Genomic DNA, 12,589 nt, shown 5'->3' with positions numbered 1-12,589 from the left:
GAGTGTTTAGATTCCAGTTACTTAAAGAGTACAGAAGTGCAGACTCTTAGAAAGCTCTCTTACTGGATGCTGATGTGGGCAGTTACTGATAAGCCCATGCATGGATCCCTCTGCCCCCTCCACAGAGGGGGGTGTGCCTAGGCTGGAGGAAGCCCCCCTGGTGAGCAGCTGCCTCGGTTTACCCCAGTGTGATGCAAAGCATAGCCATGTCTCGGGTTTCCCACCATGTGATGAGACTGATGTGTTTGTGTGACGTGTGGGCATGGCATTAAAAACACTGGGGGTGGGCAGGCCACGGTGGCTCAGCAGGCAAGGATGCTTGCCTGCCATGCCAGAGGACCCGGATTCGATTCCCGGTGCCTGCCCATGTAAAAAAAGTAAAAAAAACAAACAAACAAAAAAAACACTGGGGGCTCAGTGAGAAGACAATTTCCCTTCTTTTTCTCTCTGGCTAGAGAATGACTGGTTTGGTGTTATCATATCTCCAACTATTAATCTTCCTTTTAGCAAGGAGAGGGCAGGTCACAGGCAAAGAGCTTTTTCCATGCAGCATCAAGTCAGAACTTAGCAACGTTGTTTTGTTTTATTTTGCTTATTTTTAGCAATTGATTCTGGTTTTCCATTTATAGTAGACATTTAAAGTTTCATTTTTAAATAAACTTATCTAGACAAAAAAAAGGAGTTGAGCAAACAAAGTTGTAGCTTGGACAGTTCCATTTGGAGAAAATCACGAAGGTGCTGTGGGAATGCCTGGACTCCACCCACTGGGTGCAGGAACCAGCTCCACAATATCGCCGAAAACTCACTTGAAGCTCTTGACCGGCTGGCAAACACATCATCAATGCAATCTGTTCCACATTCAGACATTAAATTGTTTAAAATTTTAATACCTTGAGCTGAAATCTGCTTCCCAGGGTCTTCCTAGCATGAATCCGAGTTTATCTCCCTGCAGCCTAATAGAACAAATCTAATCACCCATTAAGCTGCCAATCTCTTCAATATCTGAAGCACTTTCTCCATACAGTTACCACCCTACTTCCCCTGAGACATGTACACACACATCTTTCCTTTTTCACCCTCTCCCCCTTTGCTTTGCCTTGGTTCTGATGACACTTGCCCCCTGGCCACTCTTCTCTGGGCTGGTTCTAATTCATCAGCATCTTTCTGGAACTACGTGAATCAGTTAAACCTGTTTTGAGTGCATGTAGCAGAAACCCAGCTTACGCAGCTTGTACCACAGGACGCCCTCTCGACTCACACTATCAGACACCCCAGAAGGAGGCTGTTCCAGTTTGCTAGCTGCTGGAGTGCAACATACCAGAAATGAGGTGGCTTTTAAAAAGGGGAATTTAATAAGTTAAAAGTTTATAGTTCTAAGGCTGAGAAAATGTCCCAATTAAAACAAGTCTATGAAAATGTCCAAATTAAAGCTATAGAAATGTCCAATCTAAGGCATCCAGGGAAAGATGCCTTGGTTCCAGAAGGTTGATGAAGTTCATGGTTTCTCTCTCAACTGGGAAGGCACACGGTGAATATGGGAACATCTGCTGGCTTGCTCTGCAGGTCTCCTTCTTCATGAAGCTCCCTCAGGGATGTACTCCTTCTTCATCTCCAAAGGTCTCCGGCTGGTGGACTCTGCAGTTCTCAGGTCTCTGCTGTTCTCATCATTCTCCAGCTTTCTCCAAAATGCTTCCTCTTTTAAAGGAGTCCAGTAAGGTAATCCAGACCCACCTGGAATGGGTGGTCACATCTCCCTCTAATGAAAGGCCAATGCCCACAAGTGCGTGAGTCACATCTCTGTGGAGATAACCTAATCAAGTTTCCAACCTATAGTACTGAATAGGGATTAGAAGCAGCAGCTGCTCCCACAAGATTGATTAGGATTAAAGCATGGCTTTTCTAAGTTACATTAATCCTTTCAAACTGGTCGAGAGGCTCACGGAAGGCCTGGCTTGGCCCCACTGTCAAGAAGGTCCAGAATCGGCACCACTGTCTGCCTCACCTCCTAGATCCATTGCTCCAAGAAGGGTCCAGATCCAGGCCGCCTTGCCCTCAGGACCGCAAGATGGTTAAACAATACAAGTTCCGCCCTCCTGCACCCTCAAGTCCCTCGGAGGTCCCAGGAACATCTCCCAGCATCTGAGTAGGTTGGAATATGTCCCACTTTCCCTGGGTTCCCAGAGGGAAAGCAGGCTGTGCTGACAAGAAGAATTCATACCGCAGTGTCAGGATGCATACTTGGTGTCCCCGGTGAGGCTGGCTGGGAGGAGAGCAGGACAACCAGCTCCTTTGTTGTGAGCTTCCAGCGTCAGCATGGAGAGAGGAGAGGCTGCTCCATGGTGAAACCACGCCAGGGATCTGAGTTCCCTGTTCTCTCCCTGCTGCTGGCACATGCATGGTAGGGGAAGTAGAAGGCATTGCTTCAATGTAAGACAGTTTTCTTTGGTTTCCAGGCCGAAGCAGAGAACTGACATTACCTATTAAAGAGAAGAGGAAAAGAAGTAGGGGTTCTAGCATTGGGTACACTGAAGGCCCCCAGATGGGGCAACAACGGAGGAGAGAGAAAACCATACGGATGAAGTTCACAAGTTTCACCTCAGTATCATTACTGCATGACTCTATGGATTTATGTGTATCACCTCGTGCATTTGTGCATATCACCTTATGAATTTATATATGAAATCATGTTCTCCTAAAGTTAAGTAGAAAGCAGGAAGTAAAACAAAATGTCTGCAGCATCTGCTTGCCCCAGTCATGTCCCCAGACCCTGCCTTCACCTCCACAGACTCTGTTCTTGGTCATGTCAGCAGAACGGATCCTCTGTGCATGTCTCATCTCAGACAAAGGAAATTCCGTACCTTTCCAGTGTTTACCGCCTGTTCCCATAGTAACTTCCGCCTTTGTTACTAGCCTATATAATCTGGAAACAAAGAATATTCGGGGCTCAGGCTTTGGACGGGTGTCCTCTGAGACCACTGGCTATAAAAGTTTTGTCCACTCCTCAGAGGCTCCCGTGCTTTCTTGGGTGTCGTTTAGAGTGTTCCACCTGCTACAACATACGTGGCTATGAAACTCCAACCACAGGCAGCACCGTCCAGTCGACAAGATGGTGGTGTGAAATGCTTCGGGGTGCTACTCCCCAACAGGATCTTTGAACAACTAGCAAAAATGGGCAGAGCCATCATCTTCAGAATTCCCCAAAACAGTTCTAGGGATGCAGTAACTAGAAGAGGGCTGAATCAAGAAAACGCAGATTTAAAACATGGAAGAGGAAGCTCACGGTGCCCTCCCTGGCCCCTCCACCTCCTACCTGTGGTGTGGAGCTGCCCTGCGCTCCCATTGTGGGGCCCTGCCCCTGTCCTGGAGAGAGCAGAATGACCCCTACGTGTATACTGGGGTGGCTGTATGTCAGTGGGCACCTATTAGGGGACAGCTGAAAGACTGAACTAGGAAACTCATCTCTGGCTCACCCTCCAGAACTTTCCCTGAGGGCAGAAGCAGCTTGCAGACATCTGAAACAGAGTAAGAAACAAATGAATCAAAGTAACCTGGGGCAAAGGAGCCCTGCTTTAAATCATATAATACAGTACCCAGGATGGGAGGGTCCATTCAACAGGAAATAGAGAGGGCATTCAGATTCTTGCAAACAAGAAATTCCTACATTCATGAGTAAGCACAAGCTTAAGACAAGACTCAGGCTCAGAAAAAGATAGAGAGTGTGTTTCAATTTGCACGTCACCTTGGGGCTAATCTTCTTGATAGGAGGCTAAACTCTGAAGGAGAGCACTAGCCAATGCAAAGTCAATTTGCAAAGCCCGTGAAAGATGTTTTTTTGTTTTAGTTTGTCTGATTTTTTTTTTTTATTTTATTTTATTTTTTTTTTTTAGAAAGACAGAGAAGGAAGGAAGGATAGAAGGAAGGAGACAGAGAAGGAAGGAAGGATAGAAGGAAGGAAGGGAGGAAGAAAGGGAAACATCTTTTAAACATTTTCTTATTTTATTATATTTTGTTTTGTTTGTTTGTTTTTTACATGGGCTGGGGCCGGGAATCGAACCGGGGTCCTCCGGCATGGCAGGCAAGCACTCTTGCCCGCTGAGCCACCGCGGCCCACCCAGTTTGTCTGATTTTGTTAGCTCCTGACACTCAAGGAAACCTCAGTCATATCTCTGGCTCAGTCATATTTCTGTTTGTCTTGATAATAACATAAGAAACTTTCAAATCAGGGTCTATAGTTAACTATTATCCTATAATTAACCCTTAAAATTGCAAAAATGTACAGTGTGCAACAAAAGTTTACAAGACAAACCAAGAAACTGGAAATAACAGCCCATTCAAAGGAACAAGATTAAAATCCAAAAACCATCAATGAAGAAGACCAGACTTTGACATACGGACAAAGACTTAAAAAAAAAAAAAAAAAAAGATCCTAAACATGTTCAAGGAGAAAAAGCAAAACAGAGAATGAATTGAAGGATATCCGGAAAACAATGAATAAGCAATTTGAAAATCTTTTTTTTTCTTTTGTATACTGTATGGCAGGGGTCACATTTCATTCTTTTTCCATGTGAGTGTCCCCTTATTGCATCACCATCTGTTGAATTTTTGTTTGGTTTGGTTTTCGTTCGTTTGTTTGTTTGGGAAGTACAATGGCTGGGAACCGAACCCAGGTCTCCTGCATGGCAGGCGAGAATTCTACCACTGAACTACCCTCGCACCTGCAATGAGAATCTTCATAAAGAGATAGAAAAAAATTAAAAAGGAACCAAACACAGATACTGGAGCTGAAGGCCCCAATAATTGAAATGAAAAGTTCCCAAGAGGGTTTCAATAGCAGATTGGAGCTGGCAGAGGAAAGAGTCAGTGATAGTTCAATGATTGGCAAGACAATTGGAATGATTCAGGCTGAAGAGCAGAAAGAAAAAAAGTGAACAGGACTTAAGAGATCTATGGGACACCATCAACTGTAACAATATATGCATTATGGTATTCCCAGAAGGATAAGAAAGAGTGAAATGGGGCAGAAGGAATGAAAAAAAATAATGGCAAGAAACATCCTAAATTTCAAGAAAGACATAATACCACATTCATTAAGCCCAGTGAACCTCAAACAGGATAAACTCAGAGAACCATGACAAGACACATGTAGACAAACTGTCAAATGCCAAGGATGAGGGGAGAGTTCTGAAAGGTGCAACAGAAAAGCAACATGCTATGTCCAAGGGAGTCGCAAGTAGATTGAATGATGATTTTTCATTAGAAACCACGGAAGCAAAAAGGAAGTGGGATGATATATGTCAAGTGCTTGAAAAATAAGATCAACTAAGACTTTTATATCTGGCAAGACTGCCTCAGAAATGAGGGAGAGATTAAGACATTCTCAGATAAACAAAAGCTGAGGAGTATATTACCAGTAGACTGACCCTAAAAGCACCACTAAAGGGAATTCTTCAGATTCAGATGGAAAGGAAAGGACACTAGACAATAGACTGAACCAGCATAAAGAAATAAAGACCTCCAGTAAAGGTAATCAGAGGGGTAACTATAAATGTCAATGCTATTGTATTGTATTTTTTAGTATGCTACTCCATGTTTTACCTCTTACAGGTTCTAAAATGCAAATGCATAAAAAGTAATGATAGATCTATGATTTGAAGCATAATATATAAAGAAATAATTTGTAACAAGTACAACAAAATGGTGGAGGGATAGAATGGTATAGAAAAAGTGTTTGTGTATGCTATTGAAGTTAAGTTGGTATCAAATAAAATGTGATTCTTGTAAATTTAGGATATTAAATTTAAGCCCCATGGCAACCATGAAGAAAATATCTGAAAAATACTTACAGAAATAAATGAGAAGTTACTCAAAATGGTTCACTACAAAAAAATCCAATAAATAAGCTTTAATGAAAAAAAATTGAAGGGCAAAAAAAAGTATAAAACTTTTACAAAGAGCAAAGAACAAAATGATAGAAGAAACTCCTGCATTATCAGTAGTTATTTTAAATGTAAATGGATTAAATTCTCCAGTTAAAAGCCAGAGATTGGCAGAATGAATTTAAAAAGCATGACCCAAATATATGCTATTTACAAGAGACTCACCTTAAATTCAAAGACATATGTAGGCTGAAAGTGAACGTATGGGGAAAAAATAGACCATGCAAATAGTAACCAAAAGATAGCTAGGCTAAGTATACCAATATCAGATAAAATACTCTTTAAGACAATATCTGTTATGAAAGACAACAAAGGGCACAATATAAGATAAAGGGATCAATTTGACAAGAAGTCATGACAATTATAAATATATATGCACCTAATGGCAGAACCTTAAAATATATAAATCAAATATTGACAAATATGAAGGGAGAAATAGATGGTTCTACATTAATAGTAGGAAACTTCAATACACCACTTTCAATAACAGATAAATAAGGAAATAGAAGACTTGAATGATACTCTAAACCATCAGATCTAACAGACATATACAGAACACTTCACCCAACAGAACACACATCATTCTCCAGGATAGACCATACATTAGGTCACAAAACAAGTCTCAAAAAACTCAAAATATATTGAAATTATGCAGTATAATTTCTCCCAACACAATGAAATGAAGCTATAAATCAATAATATAGGAAGAAATGGAAAATTCATAAATTAAACAATGCATTCTTAAAAAACAATGGGTCAAAGAAGAAATCACAAGGGAAATCAGGAAATATCTTAAGGTAAATGAAAACACAACATACCAAAACTTGTAGGTTGCAGCAAAGACAGTGCTGAGAGAGAAATGTATAGCTCCAAATGCTTACATTAAAAAAGAAGAAATAAATAAAATTTAAAAAACGAGAAAAAAAGAAGAAAATCTCATATCTGAGACTTACCCTCACAACTGGTCTAGAAAAGGGATCTAGAAAAAGAAGAGCAAACTAAACCCAACGTGATCAGAAGAAAGGAAATAACAAAGGTCAGAGTGGAGATGAAATAAAGAATAGAACAAAATAGAGTGAAACCACAAAACCAAAAGATGCTTCTTTGAAAAGATTTAGGATATAAAGGAAAAAATGGAAAGGATGCAAATAACAAAATCCAGAAGTGAAAGTAATTTTGATAATTACTGCTGAATTGCCAAAAAAGGAAAAAAATAAAGCAGCTATAACAGAAACAGTGAACTCTATCATAAACAAGGGACTGTAGATAATAGTACAATTATTCATTTTTTTCATGAATTGTAACAAATGTACCACACTAACGCAAGGTGTTAATAATAGGATGGTGTACGGTAACTATGTATTTTATGCATGATTTTTCTGTAAACCTACAACTTCTCTAACAAAAATTTTTTAAAAGCAGAGTAGTAGGCTATCCACAAAGATTAACAAAGTTCACAGTTCCCAAATTAACACAGAGCTACATGCTAACCAAGACAGTACAATGCTAATCAAGTACCAACATCAGAATAGAACAACAGATCCTTGCAACAGAACTGAGGTTGTAGAATTGAATGCTTACATTTAGGGTCAATTGATTTTTTACAAAGGGGCCAAGGCAATTTGATATGAATTGTCTTTTCAAGAAATAGCGCTGGAACAACTGGATAACCACAGCAAAAAAATACATTTTAGAGCCTTACCTCACACCATACACAAAAGTATAGTCAAAATGACTGAAATGTAAAGGACAATCCAGAAGAGAAAAAAAAAAACTGACAATGAGACTGTATAAAAATTAAATTTGAGTTTCAAAAGACTACATTAAGAAAATAAAAAGAAAAAACCACAAGATGGGAGAAACTTGCAAATCATATATACAACAAAGAACTAGTATCTCGAATACATGAAGAATTCATTCAATTTAATAAGAGGAGAAACAACCCAATTAAAAATGAACAAAAGATTTGATGGACGTTTCACCAAAGAAGATAAATGAGTGACTAATAAGCACATGAAATGATGTCCAACATCATTAGTTCTTAGGAATGCATATTTAAACCAAAACGAAATGCTATTTCTCATCTGCTAGAATGGCTAATAAAAAAGATAGCCAATAATAAATGTTGACAAGGATGTGGAGAAACAAGTCCTCATATATTGCTGGTGGAATGCCAAATGGGGCAACCACTTTAGGAAAGAATTTGGCATTTTCTTAAGTTACCTTATCATATAACCCTCCAATTTTGCTTCTAGCTATTTACTGAAGAGAAATGAAAACATATTTCCACACAAAGATTAGGACTGGCACAAAAGATCACTATTTATAATAGCATCTATGCTATTATATGCATAAACTATGCAGCACTATTTATAAAAGCCCCCAAATGGAAATAACTGAATAACTCTACCATCTGAGAGATGAATAAACAAAATGCGGTATATCCACACAGTGGGACCCTACTCTGCAATCGAAAAGGAGGAACTTCTGATACGCACTGCACCATGGATGAGCCTCGAAAGCGCGGTGCTGAGCGAGGAAGCCAGTCTGTTCATCTGAAATGCACTTCCACGAGTCAGCCAGGGTAGGCTCCAGGGGGCTGGAAAGGGGGGTGACTGCAAACAGACGCAGGGACCCTTCTGAACTCACTGAAAAGCCTAAACTCAGAGGGTGATGGTAGTTGCAAAACTTCGTAAATTTACTAGCAAGTGTTGAGTTGTGCCCTGAAAATGGATAAATTTTACGAATTAAATTGTAAATTTAATTTTATGAAATTGTAGACTTGTAGTGGAAATCGTAGAACAAAACAGCTACTTAGAAAGCTCTGTGATCCCAAAAGCCTCAGCCAGCACACAAGCCACACTCCTGCGAACGTTAACACAACTCGGGGTGGGGTCTCACGTCCCAGCCAGGTCGGGGAGCAGGGGTGGTTTCCACACCTTATGCTTTTCTCTATTTCCCAACCAAAAACACATTTTTAAATAAGAAAAATAAACACCATTTTTAACTGCCCTCTGAGAGTCAACCACAAGAATTGCTCCCTGCTGGACAGAGGACAGTCGGGTAAGGTCACTGCGACAGAGGCTAGAGACCCACACCACAAGGCCTGGTGCAGCCTGATTCTGGCCGTGGCACATCACCGTCACTCGGCACAGGAGGAAAGGAGAGGGGCCGCTGCAGGTGAGGCCGGCCTCACACAGCCTAAAGGTGGGATACAGTCATGGGGCAGGCACGTAAGCCCCAGTCAGAGGGGGTGGGCAAGTCCCCTAGAGCTTGAGGCCATTGGGCCTGTGAAGCACTGTGCTCATCACACACTGTTTTCATGATCTGGATCATCACATAGGTGCCCCCAACCCTGCCTCAATAGTGACAGAGAAAATTCAGTTCTATTAGTGTACTGTGCGTTAATGAACACAGGTGAGGTACACCAGACTCCTGAGGTTTAGTCCATGTGAGTTGCTCAGCCAAGTCAAGTCAATTCTAGAATGGTGCAAGAAGAGAATCTTGCAGCAGCAGGGCTGAGAGAGGCTGTGGGCTGTGGTGAGTTTTTCAGGATAAATACCACCTTGTGGGATTCCGTGGAAACCATGTGTCAGGCCACCTTTCTCTGTGACAATCCAACCTGGATAAGACACTTTCATGTAGACGTCTAGATCAAGACATCCAAATCACCAAAACACATTGAAATTATACGTCCAGCATATTTTATTTAAGAAGCCACTATGGAAAGATAGATGATTGAGAGATACATGTATATATGACAGATAACAGAGATAGATGGACAGACAGACAGATATTAGTTGATGGATACATAGATGATACAGACAGATGACAGATAAGAAAGCATGGGTTCTTATCAGCAGTGGAAGCCAGCATGGGTTCATTAAATAATGTTAGAACAAACTGAGATCATTTTATTTTTGTAAGGTTACTGTACATAGAATGTATTTTAATTTTAGCATAGTATTAGAAAACATATCTCATGATACTCTTGTGGTAGCAACAAATAAATGCAAACTGGATAGTCATTAAATGTGAATTTGGAACTGGTTGAACAATGAAATGCAAAGAGTGTTGATTAATATATCGATTCCACATGGAAAGAATATCTCTAATAACTGGAAGGACTCAACTCTGTTTTATTCAAGATTTTATGAACAACTTGACTTTAATCTTATGCAACTCTTGGGTAGCTCAAAACTAGGAGGAGCAACTGATACATGGATGACAGAATCAAGATATAAAATGATTTTAATGACCTGAAGATGAACTTAAAGGAAGGCATGTGTCAGCTCAGCATTTAGGGAAGCAGGTATGTCCCGGGGCTGAGGATGGTGCCAGGTTAACATGGTCAGAGCAGGCAGACAGGGCTCTGTGGGTGGCACATGTGGGGAGACTGGGGAGAAGAGGTGGCCCATGTGATTGGAAAGCTGGGTACATACTGGAGCATTGTGCAAATAAATGGATATGTTGAGGAGAAGGGAGAAAGGAAGGGAAAAGAAGATTCTTAATGGATTTGGAGGCATGCAGAGACATTGAAATAGAAAGATGTAGCTATAGATGAAGGTAAATGTACAGGTGTAAATGAAGGTGTAGGAGTAGACATAGCACAGGCAGAGTCACAGGTATAGATACAGAGAAAGATGTAGTACAGGCATCCCCATGGATACGGAGGTAGACATAGTCATAGATATCAGTGTCTGTGTATTTGTGTGTATTTACAGTCATACATTTTTCATGGCTCCGTCTGCTGCATGGGACTAGAAGCGCCAGTACCCCAGTAACAGTGAACACACCTGGTCTTGGTTTCTACATACCATTCTCCTCTAAAAGGAACATGGCTCCTTAGAGATAAAACGGTTCAACAGTGGATGCCAGAAAGCAGCCCAGATGAGGCAAGAATATCTGTAACAGAAAGAAAAGAAGTATTTAGGGAATAATGGGACCTGCAAAAAGATCAAGGAGCCAGTGTGAAGCACCTCCCCACTGGCCAATATGGGAAAATTTGAACAGCCAAATTCTGGACAATGACAATAATGGATTATAACTAATCGCATAAAAATAGGAATCCATGAGCCCATGCTAATATAAGTAAATAAACAAATATGCGAGGAAAAAGGAAAAGCAGTACTACAGCAGAATGTCAGCTAATAAGTGCAGAAGAAATGGTAGGCATTGAAAAATCACCAATTGGCAAAAATCACTGTAATAATTGTTTCAAACAGAAGTCACCAATGGATGCGAGAACTAGGGGGTTGTATGTATAAAACACGTGGTAATTAACTTCACAGAGGGGAACCTGTCCTACACCATTTTATGTAAGGGGTGAAAGTCAACATCACCAGATACGGTGATGAGAATATCATAAAGAGGGATGCCACGTTCTGCTTAGAACATTCTGTTAGGAGGCACACAAGGTCGAGTCACTGTGAATGCTGGCTTTCCAATGTGGTAATGAGCGCCTGTGAAATTCTGAATAAACCAAAGTACAATTTCCCCTTGATTTACATGATAGTTAGGTAAGTGGGCTTTTAGTCCCCAGGAATCCCCTTAGAAACATTCTGAAAACTTGCTGGATGGGGCCCAATTCCTCATTGTGCAGATGCCCAGCTCCCCGGCCCTCCCCAGTCAGCAGCCCCTCATAAACTGTTCTAACAAGTCCCAAGGCCCCATGCTTTCCACGATGCCCCCAAGGCAGGGCCACCACTGCTGAGGGTCTCTGGTCTGGAGACCAACCAACATCCAGGGGGTGGCCATGACCACTCCTGCCTTACAGGGAAGCTTCCTTGGAACCAGGCTCTCCACCAAGCCCTGATGACACCCCATACAACCACCTCCTGTTCCCTCTGAAACAGTACAGGTATTTTTCACTCCTTTGATATTCAAGAATATACTCAACTATATACCAATACTAAAAATCTATGTTAACCAGGACTTTTTAGCTGCAAAAGTCAAGAAGCCAACTCAAACTGGTATCTTCCACATACACAAAAGGAATCTATTTTCCTACTTAGTGTGGAAATCCAAGCATGAAGCTGATTTTTAAAATGACTGGATCTCCAGCTGGAGTTCTGGGAAGATGGTAGAATAAGATAGGTTGACTTCACCTGTGCTCCAAGGGACAGCTAGAGAAGGAATGGGAAGGTGACTGAGATGGTGATTCTAGGGTGAAAGAGACCTGGAGGGTCTTCTATGCCACATAGGGAGGCCCTGGTTGCAAAAGCTGAAGATCTGAGAAATGGAGAACCAGAGACTGTCCAGCTGGTGCAAACAGCCTAACATGCCCTTTCCAAACGGAAGCCTGGAGCCCTCAGGAATGCATGGCTGGTGTGGTAGTTAGAGTGAGTTGTCAACTTGGCCAGGTGCAGGTACCTAATTCTATTGCTGTGAACATGAGCCAATGGTACGTGAACCTCATCTGTTACTCACTATATCTGCAGTCGGCTAGGAGTAGTGCCTGCTGCAATGAATGATGTTTGATTTAATTGGCTGGTGCTTACATGAGAGAGCTCAATGTAGCACAGCCCAAGCAGCTCAGCACACCTCATCTCAGCACTCTCAGCTCAGCCCAGGCCTTTGGAGATGCAGAAAGGAATCATCCCGGGAAAAGTTGTTGGAACCCAGAGGCCTAGAGAAAAGGCCAGCAGAGATCG

General features: G+C 41.4%; 1 long non-coding RNA gene across 1 annotated transcript in view; it reads right to left on the bottom strand.

Moving 5' to 3' along the window:
- Window positions 1-521: 521 nt before the first annotated feature.
- Window positions 522-12,589, bottom strand: part of LOC143668823 (uncharacterized) — a 33,483-nt gene continuing 21,415 nt past the window's right edge. The window contains exons 2-3 of the long non-coding RNA XR_013168573.1: window positions 10,754-10,841; window positions 522-2,477 (exon numbers count right to left, since the gene is read on the bottom strand). This is a non-coding gene — a long non-coding RNA (uncharacterized LOC143668823). The remainder of the gene's footprint in view (window positions 2,478-10,753; window positions 10,842-12,589) is intronic.

Source organism: Tamandua tetradactyla, chromosome 25 (assembly GCF_023851605.1).
Source record: "Tamandua tetradactyla isolate mTamTet1 chromosome 25, mTamTet1.pri, whole genome shotgun sequence".
In the NCBI taxonomy this organism is placed as follows: Eukaryota; Metazoa; Chordata; class Mammalia; order Pilosa; family Myrmecophagidae; genus Tamandua; species Tamandua tetradactyla.
The sequence above is the reverse complement of the archived record's forward strand: the minus strand, read 5'-3'. Positions and strand labels throughout refer to the sequence as shown.